The sequence below is a fragment of the Apteryx mantelli genome, chromosome 2, assembly GCF_036417845.1.
Source record: "Apteryx mantelli isolate bAptMan1 chromosome 2, bAptMan1.hap1, whole genome shotgun sequence".
In the NCBI taxonomy this organism is placed as follows: Eukaryota; Metazoa; Chordata; class Aves; order Apterygiformes; family Apterygidae; genus Apteryx; species Apteryx mantelli.
The window spans coordinates 8,473,857-8,491,499 of NC_089979.1; positions in this window are offsets into that span (position 1 = coordinate 8,473,857).

Sequence of the window (17,643 nt, forward strand, 5' to 3'; positions counted from 1 at the left end):
AAAAAAATAGAACACAGCTCTGTAAAGGCAAGAGCAAAGTCTCATATTTATAGCCCTAATCTTTCCACAAGATACCAGATAGTTAGGCAGAGATATCACATGAACACTCCCGCAAATGCTGGGATGAGCAACTGTGCTCTTTGGGCACAACAGTCCTTAGCCTAACCGGAAAGAGCTCTTGCTAGAACTAAAAATCACGGCAAATCCCATCAATCCTTACTCTACATTCAAAGGTGATTTCTTCAAACTTACTTGTCAGTACCTACCACGTACCTTTGCCAATAATTAGTCATGTACCTGTGGAAAAAACAGTGTATTGAACTCATGTTTCTCCTGTAAGGACAAGGAAGAGATAGGCTGCGTTTCATTTTGGGAACAGATGTGTTAGCCACATCTCTTAATGTGCTTGTGGAAGGAGAGGCAGCAGGGAAGCAAGTACATAGGAACAGACAGCACAGGCCTCTCTCAGATGATACTATTTTATTATTCTGAATTTTAGTGCTCATTTAAAAAAAAAAATGTTTCCAGCTACTGTATTTTCTAGAAAACCATGGAAATATATGTTGAGTCAACTGACCGTGATATGGGCATGTATGGGATTCTAGAACAGCAGCTCTGCCCAGCTCCATTCATCCCAGTGAAAAATTGCCTCAGATGGCTACTGATTGTCATAGAAATGACTAGTTTTAAAGCCATCCTAATCTCCATGCAGGAAAAAAAAAAAGGAGGAACACATACCACCTATGTATTTTAGCGATGGTATCCCATTTTGGGGTACCAAATGAAATGTCCCCTGTGTTGCCTCCCACTTTACACTTTATTCAAGGAGTTGTTAGTCACAGAGAGTCCTGACTGGACATGTTCAATACCCAGTCAGGAAAAGCTCAGTGCAATGAACCCAATGACTCCCAGTAGCTATTCACGATTAAACCTGTCCATAATATGGAGAGGCTATAGGAGGCTTTGGATGTGAGTGGAAGAGGCTGAGACAGTACCACTTAGTAGTAGGAACCTGGCTGCAGAATCGAGTACAATCCTCCAGTCAAAGTAGACCTCATTTTGCCAAAGCCACTTCTCGTTCCATCATAGTCATTTCTGCTTTTCACCTCTCATTTCTTCCCCCGCCTCTAACGCACAATTATGGGAGTGCAATGAAAACAATATATATGATCTTTGCTGGATGTTTTCAAAAGTAAAACAAGATCTGAACATTTTCAAGTGACACTCTGCTGTGACTAAAAGATTTGTCATTTGGTGGGAGTGCTAATTAGAGGCAATTATCATTAAGATTTACCTGCCAATGTACTCTGTCATCCAAAACAAATTTCACTTGTTTACTTTGGGAACCTCACAGTTTTATGGATTTACAGACACTGGAAATGAATGTAACATGCAGCATCTCACTGCTCAGAATGACACTAGCTGTAGCATTTGCTTGTCTTTGTCACCGATAATCTTTGTATAGGACTGTGCAGACTATAAAATCCTTCCAAGAGATGGTTCAAACAGTTCTAAGAAATAAGAGGAAAGCAGTACTGAGAAAAGCAAACTATATGAATATCTGAGAAGAGAGAGGCTCTTGTGGAGAGTCCGGAGCATGGCCAAGTTATGTTATTATTAATCAGAGACAGTATCCCAGAAGCAAGGAAAACAGACACACAAAGTTCAGTAGATTCAGTTGAAAGGAAGAAGGTAGATGGGCACAAAACATGACTCACATTCATTAATGTTTGCACACAGATGTCTCTATATTTTAAAAGATGGACTATGTGGCAATACAGCCAACTTCTGCCCTTTTGGTATTTGCTCTGAAGGATTCCCTCATGCCACTGGGGAAATGAGGCTAACTGAACACACAGAGAAAAAGCGTTCACAACAAGAAGTTAGGCATGCTTTGGCTCTATACCAAGAAAGAAGCATGTAAAGCTAAACGCACAGAAGTGATAGGCTTTGCTTAGCTTGCCATGATGACACTCAGTCTTTAGATGACTTCCTCCTCGTGGAATTCACACGATTCCATAAGACATCTAGGCTGTCATTGTAGTTCAGAAAAAGTAAAAAAATCTTAGAGTGGGATCCACAAAAGCTAGCTGGAGTTAAGCTAGCTTTGAGTTAGCCATGAGAACATGATCATATGTGTCACAGGCATTCAAACAAAGGTGGTTAACTTGGGGTTTCAGAGACCAAGGTTCCCAGGAAACCTCTGCAGCCACTAGGCACCTCTTTCCTAAAATTTTGGAGAAGATGGAGTTGTTCATCCTTTACTCAATAGCCCACTGATTAGAAAACTCATCCAGGAGACTGAAAAACATGGTTCAAGACCAACAGGCTGGTTAGACACTCATCTGGAGCCAGCATCTTTTTTGCACTCCTGGTCTGATGAATCTCCTGATCATTAGACTGTGGATACCTTGGTGACCTTCTGGCACACATTAGATATCAGATTCATCTGACTAAGTGTGGATGTTTACAGCAAGGCTAGGGACCTAGATGCCACAAGCTCCCGTTAAAGTTAATAGAGAACTAAGCAGTGGATCTTAGGTGCTATTTATCCCATCCTGAGGTGGAGGCATAAAACAGATTAGCTAAATCATGCCCTGCAAGTGCTTATTTCTCCCCATTGACTGAGAATGTTGATAACAAGCTGTGATGAACATATCTATATTGGTACCCAGGATATTGCTAAGACATCACTCTTTTTTATTACAGACACATAGTTTCAAAAGAAAAATGTAGTTATAGAGAATTGGCCTGGGACTCAAGGAAATCACAAGTTTCTTAGGTCCCTTTTTTGTTCTCCTGCACAAGTAGGGTATTTTTATGACATAGAAAGTGGTTATATGAATTTGATTGTTTCTGAGGAAAAGATATGTTTAGAATTTTATAGCTTGGGGGCAATTAATCACACTAACCTCCTTTACTACTGATTCACAATAACATGTTAGGAGCCCTTTTCTATTAAGAGACCTCAGTGTACTCTACACTGTTAAAGTATGCAAGTCTCCTGTGGAAGAAGAGAGCAGTAATCATGTTTTACAGGTAAGGTATGTGAAACAGATTGGGATTATAAGATTTGAACAGGGTCACAAAATCAGTAGTAAATCAGTGGCAGAGATAGGCTCGCTGCCCTTTATGCCCTCAATCCTTCTTCCTCTTGCTGTTCAAGCAGTGCGTAAAATGGGGGCTTATTTATAATAACTGGATTTTTTAAAATCTTTTGAAAACTGGGAATGCACAAGCAGTTCCTCAGCTAACACTACCCTAATTCCTGTTCCTGACATGTGTGAGTGTTAGGAAAAATCTCCCCAGATTCTTCAAAAGCAAGACGACTTGTCCAATAGTGTTTGCATCACCATGGGGTGCTTGGCAGCCCTCAGCACTTTAGAAGCACTTTGGTGGTGTGCATTTGGAAACACTTTTTTGTGGAAAACACAAGTTTTCCCTTTTATGTACATTCCTGCCTTTTGATGCACACGGGAACATCAAAAGAGGTGAAAGAACTCACCCAAAGCTGCTGCTGTTCACTTTACTTTATCCTTTAGGTTGAATCCTGGGAGGGCAAGGTGAAGAGAAAATATGGAGGTGGCAGGTTATTAAATCATACCATTTTTTAAATCATTTTTGCTCTCATTTGCAATTTGAAAATGCTGCTATAAAGCTCTTATTAAAAACAATCAGTCTGATTTCCTGAAGGGTGCTACATTCATTATTCAGATGCAGCTCCCTGCAGGACAGATGAGGTCAGGCAGCAACAAGTGCAAGGGGAAAAGGAGCTAAGCATGTCCAGGATAAACATATCTGCAGATAAAGAGGATTGCCCTGTTTCTGAAGGCAAAGAAAATGAACAATAGGGTTTCTAATAAGAGAGTGGAACATATACGCTCTGCCTGCCTTCTCTCCTTCCAGCACACGATATCTGATGGGCTTTCTTATTTGGTATCTTTCTGTCCCTTGGGAGGTGACACAGATAATACATGTCAAACTCCTCTATGTTCCTGTTTTAGAGACCATTCCTGAGCCTATTAAAATCCATTTGATACATGCCATGAACTTCAATAGCCAGAGGAATTCAGTGTGTTCTGTGTCCTATAAGCACTCTTTACCTTTTCTATCTCTTTTTATGATGCTTCTTTCTAAAGTACTTCAAATAGTCTATGAATTAAGCAAACTCATCGTATCAGAGGAGTCTCCAGGGTGCCTTCGATACTTAAGCTTCAAACTTCAGATCCTGGACACAATCAATGAATGAATCAATAATAATCAATGCACAGAGCATTTCAGCAGGATTAATGACCAGCTGGGAGGCGCTGATGGGCATAAATGAAGTTGAGGACCATTAATCCCAGCTGGTCATTTATCTCTAGGGAGTGCTTTGTGCCAAGGTCATTACTGCTGTTCTAAGACAAAAATAAAAGGAAGCTGACATTGGCACATGAATATTTTTAACTCAGCTGGTGCAGAGCCAGTTGTTTTGTATGAATCTTTCGAGCAAATGTTACACCCTCTCTGTTAGACATTTCCACTGCATAATGTGTCCCAGCACCACTTTCTCCATCTAGTGAATCAACAGACATTTTCAATCTCCTACAGGTTGCAGAGAGCTCTCCTTGGGGTCAGGGAGCCTGGCAGACCACAGTCTCCTGCGGCGAGGATTTACGCACTGCCTCTTCCCCACAGACATACCCACCTGTGGCTAGGAAGACAACTGAGACATCTGCATTTCTGCCAAGGTGCTAGAATTATGGTGGTCACATATTGTCTCAACGGGGTACTCAGGAAGTTTCAAAAGAGTTAGGCAAAGGTATGATGTGAAATAATTTAACTCACTTTAAAGGTCATTAAGGCAGGCATGGATTCAGGTGGAGAATATTAGGTTATAATACCTGCTTTCTTTGCCCTCCTCATTGTTTTCATGATCCTTTGTGCTGCAGTCCAGGTCACAACATGCAATGGTAGCTCGGCAGCTGCTCAGCCTGCCTTCAAACACACTGGTGCATCTGGCCCTGGGTCCATGCCTCATGTGGAACCACAAACTCTCTCAGTCAAATGAATAGTGAGGTCAATGAATAAACCCCAGTAGAAGCCCACAGCAAAGATTGTGACCAGCTGAATTTTGAGGGGAATGAGGATAACCACTACCTCTGCACTGAGAAAGGACTCGGAAATCCTACCATCTCAAAGCAGAGAGGGATCAGGGAAGCAAAAAGGACTTCTAAAGGTTCCTTTTCGCCTGTTTCTGGATGGGGCACTACATACGTGTCTAATCACACAGCTGTGGTGGCAATAGAATTGCAAACTTTCCCAAAGTATCCTAAAAATTAATGACCCACAGTGCATGGCAGCCCTACTGTGTCCACCCAATATTTTAAAAGCAAACCCCCAGGTGGAATCAGGACAACATTTGCTGACCAGCCGTAGTTAGTTGACTGCTGAAAAGCTCTTAGAGACAGCTTGGGGGAAACCCAACTGCTGCACCCCAGGAAAACCTTGTTCTTTAAAGCGCAGACAAGGGATACCTGTGTACCTGATTCATCCTGATGCTGTGAGCCTGTCCTTTTTGCCTCTCTGTTTGCAGACAATGTTAACTGTGATATAACATGACCAAAAGTAAGTGGACAAGCCAAGCCAGGTTCCTTCCCACCAGGATCCAACTGTTTCCTGTTCTAAGATACTTATGGTATGGATGGTACCATGTTGGTTCCTTCCATACATTGTAGCCCTTGGTAATTCAGGAACAAGTGGACAAGGCAGTCCTAATCAGGCTAAGTAAAAAGCCAAACAACAATGTACCAGGTGCCTGAAGAATTGCCTTGTTTTACTTACTATAAAATGCATTCAAGTGCAAGGACTAATAACACTGCTTGAAATTTTCCCGGTTTCATATGGCTTCAAGTTTTTATATAATATAAACAAAACCAAATCAAATTCCATTACCCCTCTGTTCTGTGCAAAAGACCTTCAGCTAATAATGATGAAGTCTGAACCTCTTCATGTGCCACATAACACCATAAATAGACTAATTTTCTTGTTAAAATACAAACATGAAAGCCCTAAAAATGTTGAGAGTGGAGATAGATCTGTTCAAGTGGAAGATATTAGATGGAAATACTTAGAGATTTTCCTGAGATAGCAGGTGAAAAGATCTTCAGTTCTGGTTTCTATTAGTTGGGCAAAAGTTTACTGGATGGGAATTTTGGAAAACTTGTACTGCAGGAGGCACAATCAAAGCTTGTAACCATAGGAATAGCAGACAGGGTTTGGATCAAGAGAGGACAATGTGAAAATTCTCAAGGGGGAGGAATTCTAATTCATCTCATCTGGGCAGAAGAAGAAAGAAGCACACTGAGCTTGCATTCAGTTTGAGCACAGTATCAATAATACGTCAGATTTTTCTCTGAGTGCAAACATGCAGTGGAGTGTGCTGTAGAGAAAAATGTCAACTACAGAAAGGCCACAACTGTTTCGTGCTGTTGCTTAAAGAAGTTTTGATTGCTCTTTTGCACGAATGGACAAAGTCCACCTTGTCCACATCACAAACATTGTCTCTAGCGTTCACAGTGCAATAAGGCACTTCTCAGCTTAGATACATGCTGTGTGAAGAAATATTTACTTTCTTTGTGTGTGTTTTGACCCTGCCACTTGGTATCACCCAGTTTTTGCTTTAATAAAACCCTGTGAAGAAACTGGTTCCTGTTTACTTTTTGCAGGCCTTTCATGGTTTATAGATGTTTCCCACACGACTGGTAGGAGGAAGAATTCTATATATGCATATTTCTCTACAGAACTTCTAAAATAAAACTGACATTGAAATATTAACAAGGCACACTAATTGTGCGTTGCGGGAGAAGCTAATCAGGTGCTATTGCAATGCTTGAAAGAATTAATGGTTAGCAAATGAAGCTGTTTGCTGTTCATAGTTTGTGTCATATTGCACAACTGTTTAATGAAACTCAGAGACAAATGAATGGCTTAATGGCACAAAATACTAAAGAAGTCATGCGGAACTAGATGGAAATCTTCTAGAGACTATGGGCTGGAAACTATAGCCTCTACCTTGTGCTGCAGAAAGGGAGGAGCATTCAAGAGAAACAATGTCAAGCTCATATTGTCCTGTCTATCTCCATGAACGACAGGAGCACTCCCAGACTATGTCTATAGCCATGCAATAAGATGCTTCTGGTGTGATTTCAGAGTTGGTGTTGACACCAATTAAACAGAAAATTGATACTCCACCCCATACTGACCTATGTTAAGATATAAGATTGTACTTCTACAGACTTCCTCTGATTTTTCTCACAGCTTCACTGCCAATGTTTAAACCCAGGGTAGACAGGCATATGCAATCAGATGCTGTCCTTTCTGGGAGCTTTCTAGAGCATATACTACACAAGGAGTGCCTACAGGTCCCTCTCTTGTTGGTCCCACTAGCTCAGAGAAACGCGGGGGTATTGCAAACAGAGCCCCATTTCAGAGAAGAGCATCAGTGTTTGTCAGGGGTGTGTGACAAGTGAACGAATGCAAGAAGCTAAGGCAGAAAGACAGCCCTAAGAGAGGGCACAGGAGTGACACTGTAGCTGCCATTCAGAAAATCTCAGTGAAGACTGCTCCAATGCTCTTATTAACCTCAGGATGTATGTTTGTGGCTGTGCTACGTGCTGAGTTACAGACTGAATTTTCTTTCATCCCAGTTAAAATGACAGGCTGGTGAGCTCTCTATTGCTGTGACTGTATCTCAGCCCAGTGTTCAGAAAGCCTTTGGCACATGATGGGAGCAATGCCCATGCCCAAGCCTCCTTGCCACCACAGCTTTGGGTGCTGCCAGGATGAGCCTGGACTATCGTCTCCAAGTTGTAGAGGGTGGAAGAAGTGGTGGCAAACGGTCAAGCCTGAGTAGGTGACGTGAGAGTAGGACTTGCCAACAAGGAAGGGACAAGCTGAAGAAGCCAGTCAGAAAGCAGATTCCAGTATTCTGAAACCCAGTTAAGACATCACCAAGAAAATGATTTCCTACCTCACAAATATTTGAGATTGTTTCCTAAAATGCCTGAGGGCAGATCTGAGACCTTTCATGTTGTTTCTGATGAGAGAGGAACTCTGTTCCTGGCTGAACAAGCTGCATTTGCTGAGAGGGAGACAGAAGGCTTTTAAATCCAAAGTGGTAATTAAATGAGCAGCCATTCCAACAGTATTCATACTGGTAAATGTTATTGACATTTCCTTTCTGCTTCTTCTAGCAGAAACACCAAGCAAATTGCTAATATTCTATTGTTGCAATAATGAGCTCTTGATAGACATGGAATTTATTTTTCCCTGTGTCAGGTTAGTCCTGAATCCTTTTTGCACTGCTAACAAGTAGAGTTTGTTCTGCTTTGCCATCACTGACAAGGATGGAAAGATGAGCACGAGATAAGAACATCATGAAATGCTCTGCGGAGCTTTTCTGAAGTCAACAAACACAGGGCATCGGTGCCAGTTTGCCACCTACTGCCTCAGTCACGGAAAAGTGCTGATCTGGGTTAATTGCACAAGCGGTGATTGAAATCCTGGATCCAAACCGCTAATGAGATTGAGTGCAGCTTTCTGAATCCTTCTACTTCTACTCCCACATGCTTGGGAACATGCTAACACTGAGCTCCTGGGCCTACTGCCTGTACAGTGCTCTGGTATGTGAGCTATTCTACAGACATCAATTATACTTGTCCCATTACTAACCATAAACTTGCTTCCTCCTTTGCTTTACTGTTTTTTAGGAACTTTCTAGAAACAAATCCCTCAGTAAAGGATTCTGGAAGACTAGAATAATGGCTAAATTATGCTACTCAGCCTGCCTCCAGTTCACAGTCTACCACTGATTATATGTCCTTATGATGCACTGGGGTAATTACAATATTTAATGGGGTTTTGAGAAAAGCTGAGTCCAAAATACCTTCCTGTTGAAAAATACCTCATCTGTGATCTAGAAAATGAAAGGAAACAATGATGATATTTTGTTTTACAAAAAGATAGAAAATAAAATTGTTTCAATAAAAAATGTTCAATGGAACATTTCAATCTTACCAGAATGAAGCATTCCAGGGTTGAAATGTTTTTTTTGGTTTTGAAATGTATTTTGTTTTACAGTGAAGCAAGATTTGTAGGGAGAGGTAATATCTTTTATTATCCTGGATGATGCAGGTGGAAAAAATAGAGAAACTCATAAGCATGCAGTCCTTTTCTATTAGAAATTTTAACATAAAGCAAAAGAAATGTTATGTCAAAATCTCAACAAATTGTTTCTGATTTTTTTTTCAAAGTACATTTAAGTTGACCTGAATTCCCTTTTTAACCCCAAATATTACTTTGCTTGCTGCTCTGGAGTGGGAACAAGTTTTAAACAGAACAGTGTTTTCAGTTTTGCCATCTCAGGATATTAAGGATGGAAAAACTGTTCCTTTTCCCACCGACACCAGATTCAGAGCAGAATGGAGCCCTCTCCCCGACCAACAACCTACGTGTCAGCCCAGCAGCTTCCTTTTGCTTGGCACTGTTTGTTAGGATGTTGGTTATTACGGTCATTATCTGACCATAATGCAGAATAGTGTGTTATTATTACCCGGCCGTAATACAGAAGCGCTGCCGTAACGTTGCAGTTGTGCCAGCCCTGAGGTGGATGGCCAAGGCAATACTCCTGTCTTGGCAAGGTGTTCCCAGCACCTTTCCAGGAGGACCATGTCACTGCCTGCTTCATGTCGCCCTGTGTGCAGTGCCCCCCGCAATTACTTGGGAGTATTTACACTAGCATGCCTGCTCTTTGTCTACGTAGTCCCTCGAAATTTCTCTACACAGCCAGAAAAGAAGACAAGCAAACAAAAAAAGACGCCGTGAAGATTTTATATCCTTCTCTGTGCCCCAGCCACAGGGCAGGTGGCACACATCACAGCTAAGAGACTTACTGCTCTTGTTACCTTCTGCTGGGAATAGCCTGTCTGCAAGGGCTCAGAGCTATTTTAGGAAGAGGCACCCATGCCACACAGAAATACAAAGCCCTTTGTGCTTAATCTGTCACTGTGCCTGGCCCTGAAGAGAAGTGGGATGCGGGTGTTGTCTGAGCAGGGCAATGCAGTGTTTTCTTTGATAATTGTCTTTATACCATGTATTTTTTTTGGCACATGAAAATCCTAAGGAGGAACCTATTACTCATTTGCACTATCTCGAAATAACAGCCTTAGAGGGAAGAAAAAAAAAAAAAGAAAAAAGTCTGGGAATGTTATTTCTCTGTGCAATGTAGATTTGCTGGACACACACAGACATCACTACTGCATTACTTCAAAGCTGCATTCCCTGACTTATTTTCTCTCTAGCCCAGGCTTTTTTAGGCCACCCTGGGAACAACCACGTCATTAGAACAGCTCACAGGAGTTATACATGTGCTACGTGGCTTGCTGGCCATACTGTCTTACATGGCCTCCCATCAGAGTGGGAGACGTTTTCACTCTTCCAGATATTTTCACCTTATCCCTCGCTCCTCTGGAGCTACGGGAGACAGAAAGCAACTTAGCACAAAACTGCACTGATGTTGCACGTGATGAATGTGACTTGAAACTGTCTTTGCTCCTTTCCCTCTTGCTTCCTGCGAACAGGCCATCTCACACTTAACTTTGTTTCTTTCCATGTGCTTCAGATGTTTTCCCAAGATTTGCTGGCATTGAGAATAAGCCAGAGATTTCAGCTGAGGTACATTTTGATTGTTGATAATGGGATGCTCAAACTGTACAGAGGCTTTGTATGGCTCTTGCCTGCCTGTAGTTTGCCTCCCAGAAGACAACAAAATGTTGAGTGAGAAATGCAAAATGAATGACAAAAACACTGCAAGGGGTCCTTCTCCCATGATTCTGGCTTTAGAGGGCCATTCTGACAGGAATATTATATCTCCTGTTAGCAGATAAAATTGCTGATAACATGGCTACAACTAGCTATATGATTTCCATATAGCTAGACCTGTTCTAGTGATCCAGATAGTGCAGGTATCTGGTGCAGAGTACCATGTCGTGCAGAGATGCCATTATATTTTTATGTGGTCTGGGACCTTATTTCCATCCAAAACCCTGCAAATTGCCTCTGGCTGCCCTCTCCGATTCAGGGAATCCATGCATCCCCTACCCACAGTAGTGAAATTGTATTCTTGCTATATGATTTTATACTTGCTATATGATGGAGAGCAAAATACTATAGAATACGTTTTACTGAAAAAGACCACACTTTTAATATGTTGGTTGTGTTTCTGTTTACTTAAAAGAATGAAACCTCAGATATAATGGTGACTGCTTACCTGTACAGAGTATTTTGTGCCTGATTAATTTTATGCATGGTCAAGCAGCTTTATCCACTAGATTAAACATCTCTTTTGGAGTAACATTTCTTGCTTGTAGTTTGGGGCACAGGGTGCTGTTTTATTAGCCAGTTTACATTCCTTGCTGGACTTTTTTATATTTCAATAAAACTTTTGGCATAGTTGCCATTTTCCCTTCTCTTGTAGTTGAATAGAGAACAATGTAAAGTTTTAAAACAAAACCCTGGAGGTTTTGCTCAACTCCCAAAGACATACAAAAGAGACGAGCACAGTCAGACTTGCCAGCAGACGTTGTTTTGTTTCAGTGATTGCTCCACCAGCCAGAATTCTTGCTGCATGACAAATTCACAAGCGGCATCTCCCAGGAATAAGGAGCGCTCCAGAGAAACATCGCTCAGCCAGTGATGTAGGCGTCATTTGACTGGTGCCCGCAGATTGGCTCCATCCCCCCACCAGAAGTGCCATAGCAGAAGTGGAACAAGAAACGTACACTCTGTACTTGGCCTCTGCGGGGCTGACAGTTACCTCGGTGGGACCATACAAGGGAGCACCAGCCAAATAATGTTTCCTTCCTGTTGCCATCCCACAACCTTGGTGCCCATACCCGTGTGAGTGAAGACCAAACCCCACCACTCTTTGAAAAGGTGGAAGAGTTTGCCAACAGCGTTTGCTTAAATTCCAATCCGTGGAAAAAAATGTGCATAAAGAAAACCTGGTGCTCAACACCACACAGAGCAGAAGGCAGCAGAGGAGGAGTCCAAATGGGCAGAGACCAGTGGAGGGACGGCTTTTATTCAAGCTCCGTAAAACCACCCGGAGCCATACTAAAACCACTCCACAAAGTGATCAGGAAAAGAGCTGCAACATCAGGAGAGTTTATGGGATTGGGCTGAAATTGGGTTTTAAATGCATTCAGGAATTCTCAAGTGTGGATGATAGGACAGTTTGGGGAGCAATGTGAGTTTGAAAATGCATCTGCATTTGCAATCTATATTGTAAAGTATGAGAAAACCTAAGAAAACTAGAAGAGCAGTAGAACTCCCACAGTGTACAAATTACCAGCTCTATATATGCCAGAATATGACCTCTAGCTAGGATATAATAACCAGCTTTCATGAACAGCACTCATTATATTGTGTCCATTATAAAAGTGTAGCTACATGACAGTGCCATAGGCTATGATGGTTTTACTCAGAAGAGTTTCAATTTTCTTCCAAGAGTGAATGTTTCCCTTTCACAAGCTTATTTTGTGTGTCCTGTGCTCACTTTTATTTAATTTTTGTTTTGTTTTGTTTTGTTTTGTCCTGCTCATAAGACAAGAAAGGAACTGCACAAAAAATTCTGTATTGATCTGTACACAACAGGACAGGTATTCGGCTAGTGCAAATCAGTATGACAAACACCAGCTGAAGACTTTTACCAGAGCACTATAAATTTGCTGGATCAGAGTGTTTGTCAATGACCAAAAATATCTCACAAAAATGGTCTATCTGGCCCTCTGTTGACACAGCAGAAGATACTGCTAAGTCAGCAAGGAAAACTGGATCTGCTGTGTGATGACTTAAATAAGGTTTTCTCAGTTATTTGCTTGGCTCTTCTTCTGGCATACTGAGCATGAGATAAAGCAGGGAGCAGAAGTATCTGACTAAGGAGTAGGCAGTTTCATGCAGAAACACCTGAATGGAGTATGCAGATCCAGGCAGGGTCTGTCAGAGTTCATGATCTCCTAGTAGCTGCCCTTCATCTGGTCCCACCTGGCCAGGAAGCAATATAGCTGCAGTCAAGTGTTGTTGGGTCTATAGTAAGAAAACCTACACGTCTTTACCATATAGAAATCTACATCTGAGCAAGTGACCCTAAGCACCCTTTATAATTCATGGGGGTAAAGTAAGTAAAGAAAAAAGGGGTGCAGGACAAAACTCTTCAAATCCTACAGAATCTAAAAACTACCCAGAAGAACAGCATCCCCGCAGTGCCTATTTCCTTCCTATTGGCCATAAAGGAAGTGCAGAGCAACAAACTCCAACGGAATTTAGGATTTCGGCGCAGATATAGACCTGGTATGGAGGACGGAGAAACCTGGCAGTCATTCTCCCCAGCGAGATGCTGCCCTGAGCATGGCACAAGTCTTCCCAAAGGTGTGGGGAAACGCTCAGGAGAGTCACACAAGAGTCAGCTTCCCAAGGAGACAAGACAAACAGGTTTCCACTCCACATGCAGTATCTATTATCTTTCAGATCCTGCAGATATAAGTATTCCCTGATAAGCCAAATTGCCAGCTAAATGCTGAACCTGAAGAGCACTCTGAGAGCTCTCTCTAGGACACTGTTTTTCCATATGGCCAGGAGACCCTCTTGAGCATGGCCTTTTGCCAAATCCATGGCAGAGTTCTTGCTGATCCCTGCCTTATATTTCACAACAAGGAGCTGGTGCTTCTCACAGCCCTGACAGAGGTGGTAGCTGGCTTGAGTCTGAGAAGGTTGATTTCACCACGCCAGTTAGATGTCTCCTGCAACCCCTACTCAGCCTGTCTTCTTGACATGGCCAATACAGGACACAGAAGTCCTTCAAGACCCTGCATATGAAAACGGGCTGTAAAACCCAGGACAAGATGGCATCTGGTAAATGAGCCATATCCCAGTGAAGGACTAACATAGTCTGCCTCTGGGATCACTGCTGGGGAGGGAGCAATCGGGCTGTTGCAAGCAGGCAGGCTAATACAGAGGTCACTTTGTCTTCTCCTCGCAGGAGAGGGAGCCCTCTCTGCTGCTGGGTGGTCTCGCTGACTTCCCTTGCCTAGCTGGCAGGAGCTTGTCCCAGATCAGGTTTCTCTCCTCTGTCCCACATGAGTGGCCCTTGCCAAAGGATCCCAGCAACTACTGGGAGTGCAAACTTCAGTGGGGATGGGAAGAGAGCAGGATTTATCAAGGCTCCCTGAGTAACACTGTTTCTCTCTTTCAGTCCCTGCTTCCAGATAAACTCCCTTTTTTGCCTGTCTCTGTCTTTATTTAAAACCTACTTTCACCAATGAAATTGTTTTTTTTCTGACTTAGCTCTGTGTGTCCATGTGATCCATACTAATAACCTCTGAACGTGCTGGCCAAGGATATTGACAGATGTCAGAGACATGAAGTTCTACCACTTTATGAAAACAAATAAATCCTGTCAATCCTTCCAATGTGAAAAAAATGGGCATGAGGCTATTCTCTAGTGAGGAAATGCTTCAAAATGCCTTGCTAGTGCACTAGTGGGTTTTTGCTCCACTCAAGTCCTCTCTTTCTCTGTTTTCAGGGTGGCTGTTTTTTTTTTTTTTTTTTTTTCATTTTCTTCCCCCAATTACCTGCTTGTCCAAGTGACCTTGTACAAAAGACTGTCTATCTTGACTTAGCAGTTTTTTAGGGTGTTTCCTGCCCTGCGCTGGGCTCTATGCACTCTGAGGTTGGGGACACTGAAGCTACGGTTTCCTTGATGGAGACTTCCGGAAGCAAGGAAACCTCACAGAGATGCGGAGATGCCAAAGGGGTAGAGGTTTACATTTCCACTTTTGGCCAGCCTACCCACCCACGTTCACACGGGATCATTGTATTTACAGACTAGGTGGGGATCACAGCCTTTAGCATATGCCATCAGGACTCATGGTGGGAAGAGCTGGATGATACAGGATTATAACAGAAACATTGACACAAATCCCGAGCTCTGCTTACCCTGCCTTTCCCACTGTGGTTGCTACAGCGGTACTTGCCCTAGTAAAAGAGCATCAGCAGGGAATTTGCTAATAAATTCTGGGGCCCGGGAGAGGTGTGGGAGGATGTACTTGCTGCAGATATCGCCTGTCTCCAGGGAAAAACATACCAAGTGTGTTTTAGAAAAGGTCTTCCCATGCATTAATTAGAGCAACACTGAGTCACCCATCTCATTACACTGCTGATAGCTATCAGCAAATATTTCCTCCACAAGCTTTTGACATCTTCCAGGGGCTGCAAGTAACAGCTCAAAGAGATATGCTGCTTCTTTCAACTGTACCAGATGAAAACTTGGGTAAACTGTTTGCTGATGGATCTAAATGTTTGCTAGCAGCTTGTGCAGGGATTGGCAGGAAGGTTGGATCCCGATCCCTGTCCTCAGGACAGAGGTTTAGGAGATGGGAACTTCATGCTACGGAAATCCTGTGGCTGGTGAGAAAGCCTTGATATCTGCCCCATCTGGCTGGATGGCACAAGGATCACAGTGTGGTGGGAAGGTAGACAGGCTGATAGGTGACATCCAACATCTGCAGATTTTTTCAAGCTGGTGACACAGACAAGGACTCACACTCTGCTCTACTGCCATCCTCACCTGGGTGCACCCTGGTTTTAGGGGGCTTCTGCTCAATACCATGTAGTACTCAGTGGTAGAAGAAGGCTGAAAGTTTGATTTCTGTGCAGCAGAAAATGTTCTCATGGGGGAAGAAAAAAGAAAGAAAGAAAAAATCCTCAGTACTGTTTGTGGGACAGTAATTCTCCGTAACTTCACTCTGGGAGAGGTGACTAAGCAGCTTTGCGGGCCCCAGACCCCACTGATGAAAGGGAAGCCAACCAAATCGTTCATGCTGACCAGGGACCGTGAGTACTAGTTCCTCACATCTCCTCTTGCTGCTGGAAAGGAAAGAAAGTGAAGGAAGGTTACTTACCATCCCTGCTTTAATCCCAGCCTGCCTGAAGTTCCCTTACCTGAAATGTTCTGCGACGTTCATTTTGTTTTCTTCTTGTGACTGCTATGGGACTGTAAGAATGATTTTCCCGGTTCAACATTAAAATGCTTTGGAAAAACTGATTTTCAACACAAAAATTTTAATTCGGCCATTTCCATCAGAAGTTTCCTGAGCAGTTCTACCAAACAAGAAGCCAGAGTCAGTGGTTTCAATAACAATACTACTAATATTTTTTTAAAGCAAGCTTTTAGTTCTCTTGACTTACAGAATGTGTGATGCCCTACTATACAAAATCTGAGGACCATGCCATAATACAATGGAGATTTGATTTATGGTTTCAGAAATTGTGAAGTAGGCAATGTAATAAAAGAGTATTTACAAATTAGTAGGCAATATTATGGAACTGAGTCTAAGAGAGAAATGACTGCATTTTCCCTTTTTTTTTTTTCCTTTTCTTTTTGTAAGTCAAAGCACAAGCTAGAGAGCCTAACACACATTTCAGAACATCACAAAATCCTCTTGGCAGACAACTAATTCATACTGAAGAAAAAGCACTTTGCTAGCTTCAAAAATTAATTAAAAATGCCTGGTGTGACTCTAGAAATCACCCATTGAACCTGTGTGATATATTTTTAACGAAAAAATACTCCTGAAATTCATTAAATTTTACAGATTTATACCTTCCGAATAATTCAGCGCAACATCTCCAGAACTAGCAATGATCTAATCTCCCAAATTAATAATTATGTGGAATGACATAAATAAGACATTTGACATGCAGTAAATACACCCAGAAATTCTGCTTCACACAAAAAAAATTACTGGTAATTAGGAAGACTGAAAGGAAATATGTCATTTGATACAAATCAAAAATGACAGTTCACAAATAATTCAGTGCTTCCATTATTACTCTTTATGGGTTTTGTAGGGTTTAAAGTATTGCCTGCTATTGAACAGTTCCACCCAAAAGGTAACCTTTTGGAATAGCAGGTATGGAGTTTCTATGCCCATTTGGTACAGGATGACAGCAGCTATATTTAAGCAATAAAAGATCTGCAGAGCAACTTGTGATCCAAATTGACTAGAGTATTTGATGGATATCTTGGGAGACCTTGAAAGGACCTGATTTTAAAGGATTTGCTGTGCTCAGCACTCTCTCAAGTTCTTCTGATACAAGAAGTTGTGTACCCAGAATTATTAATGATTCTTTGAAAAATTGGGATAGAAATGTGCATATTAATGCTAAAAAAGACTTTGTTTTGAGATTTGCCATTGTAGGCTTCTTCTAAGAAACATTCGTTTCTCAACCTGAAAAACACATCTGCTAGAAGATTAATCACACATATTTATTGAAAAATAATTTTAAAGGGCCATTTAATTCCCAATGTCATAGAGAGAATATAGGTGTCTTGCAGAGTGCCCTTTAAAAATTTAGATCCTGGGCTACTCTGTGTAACCGTGAAAGTAATGAACACCCACTTGAATGAATAGCCCCATTGACTTCCAGAGGGATTCCTGCATGAACTCGTGTTCTCCAGCACAAGGAAGGGATACACAAACTAGATCTTAACACAGGGGAAGACTAATATTTTTAAAACCTGGCTAAGATGCCAAGACTTAAGAG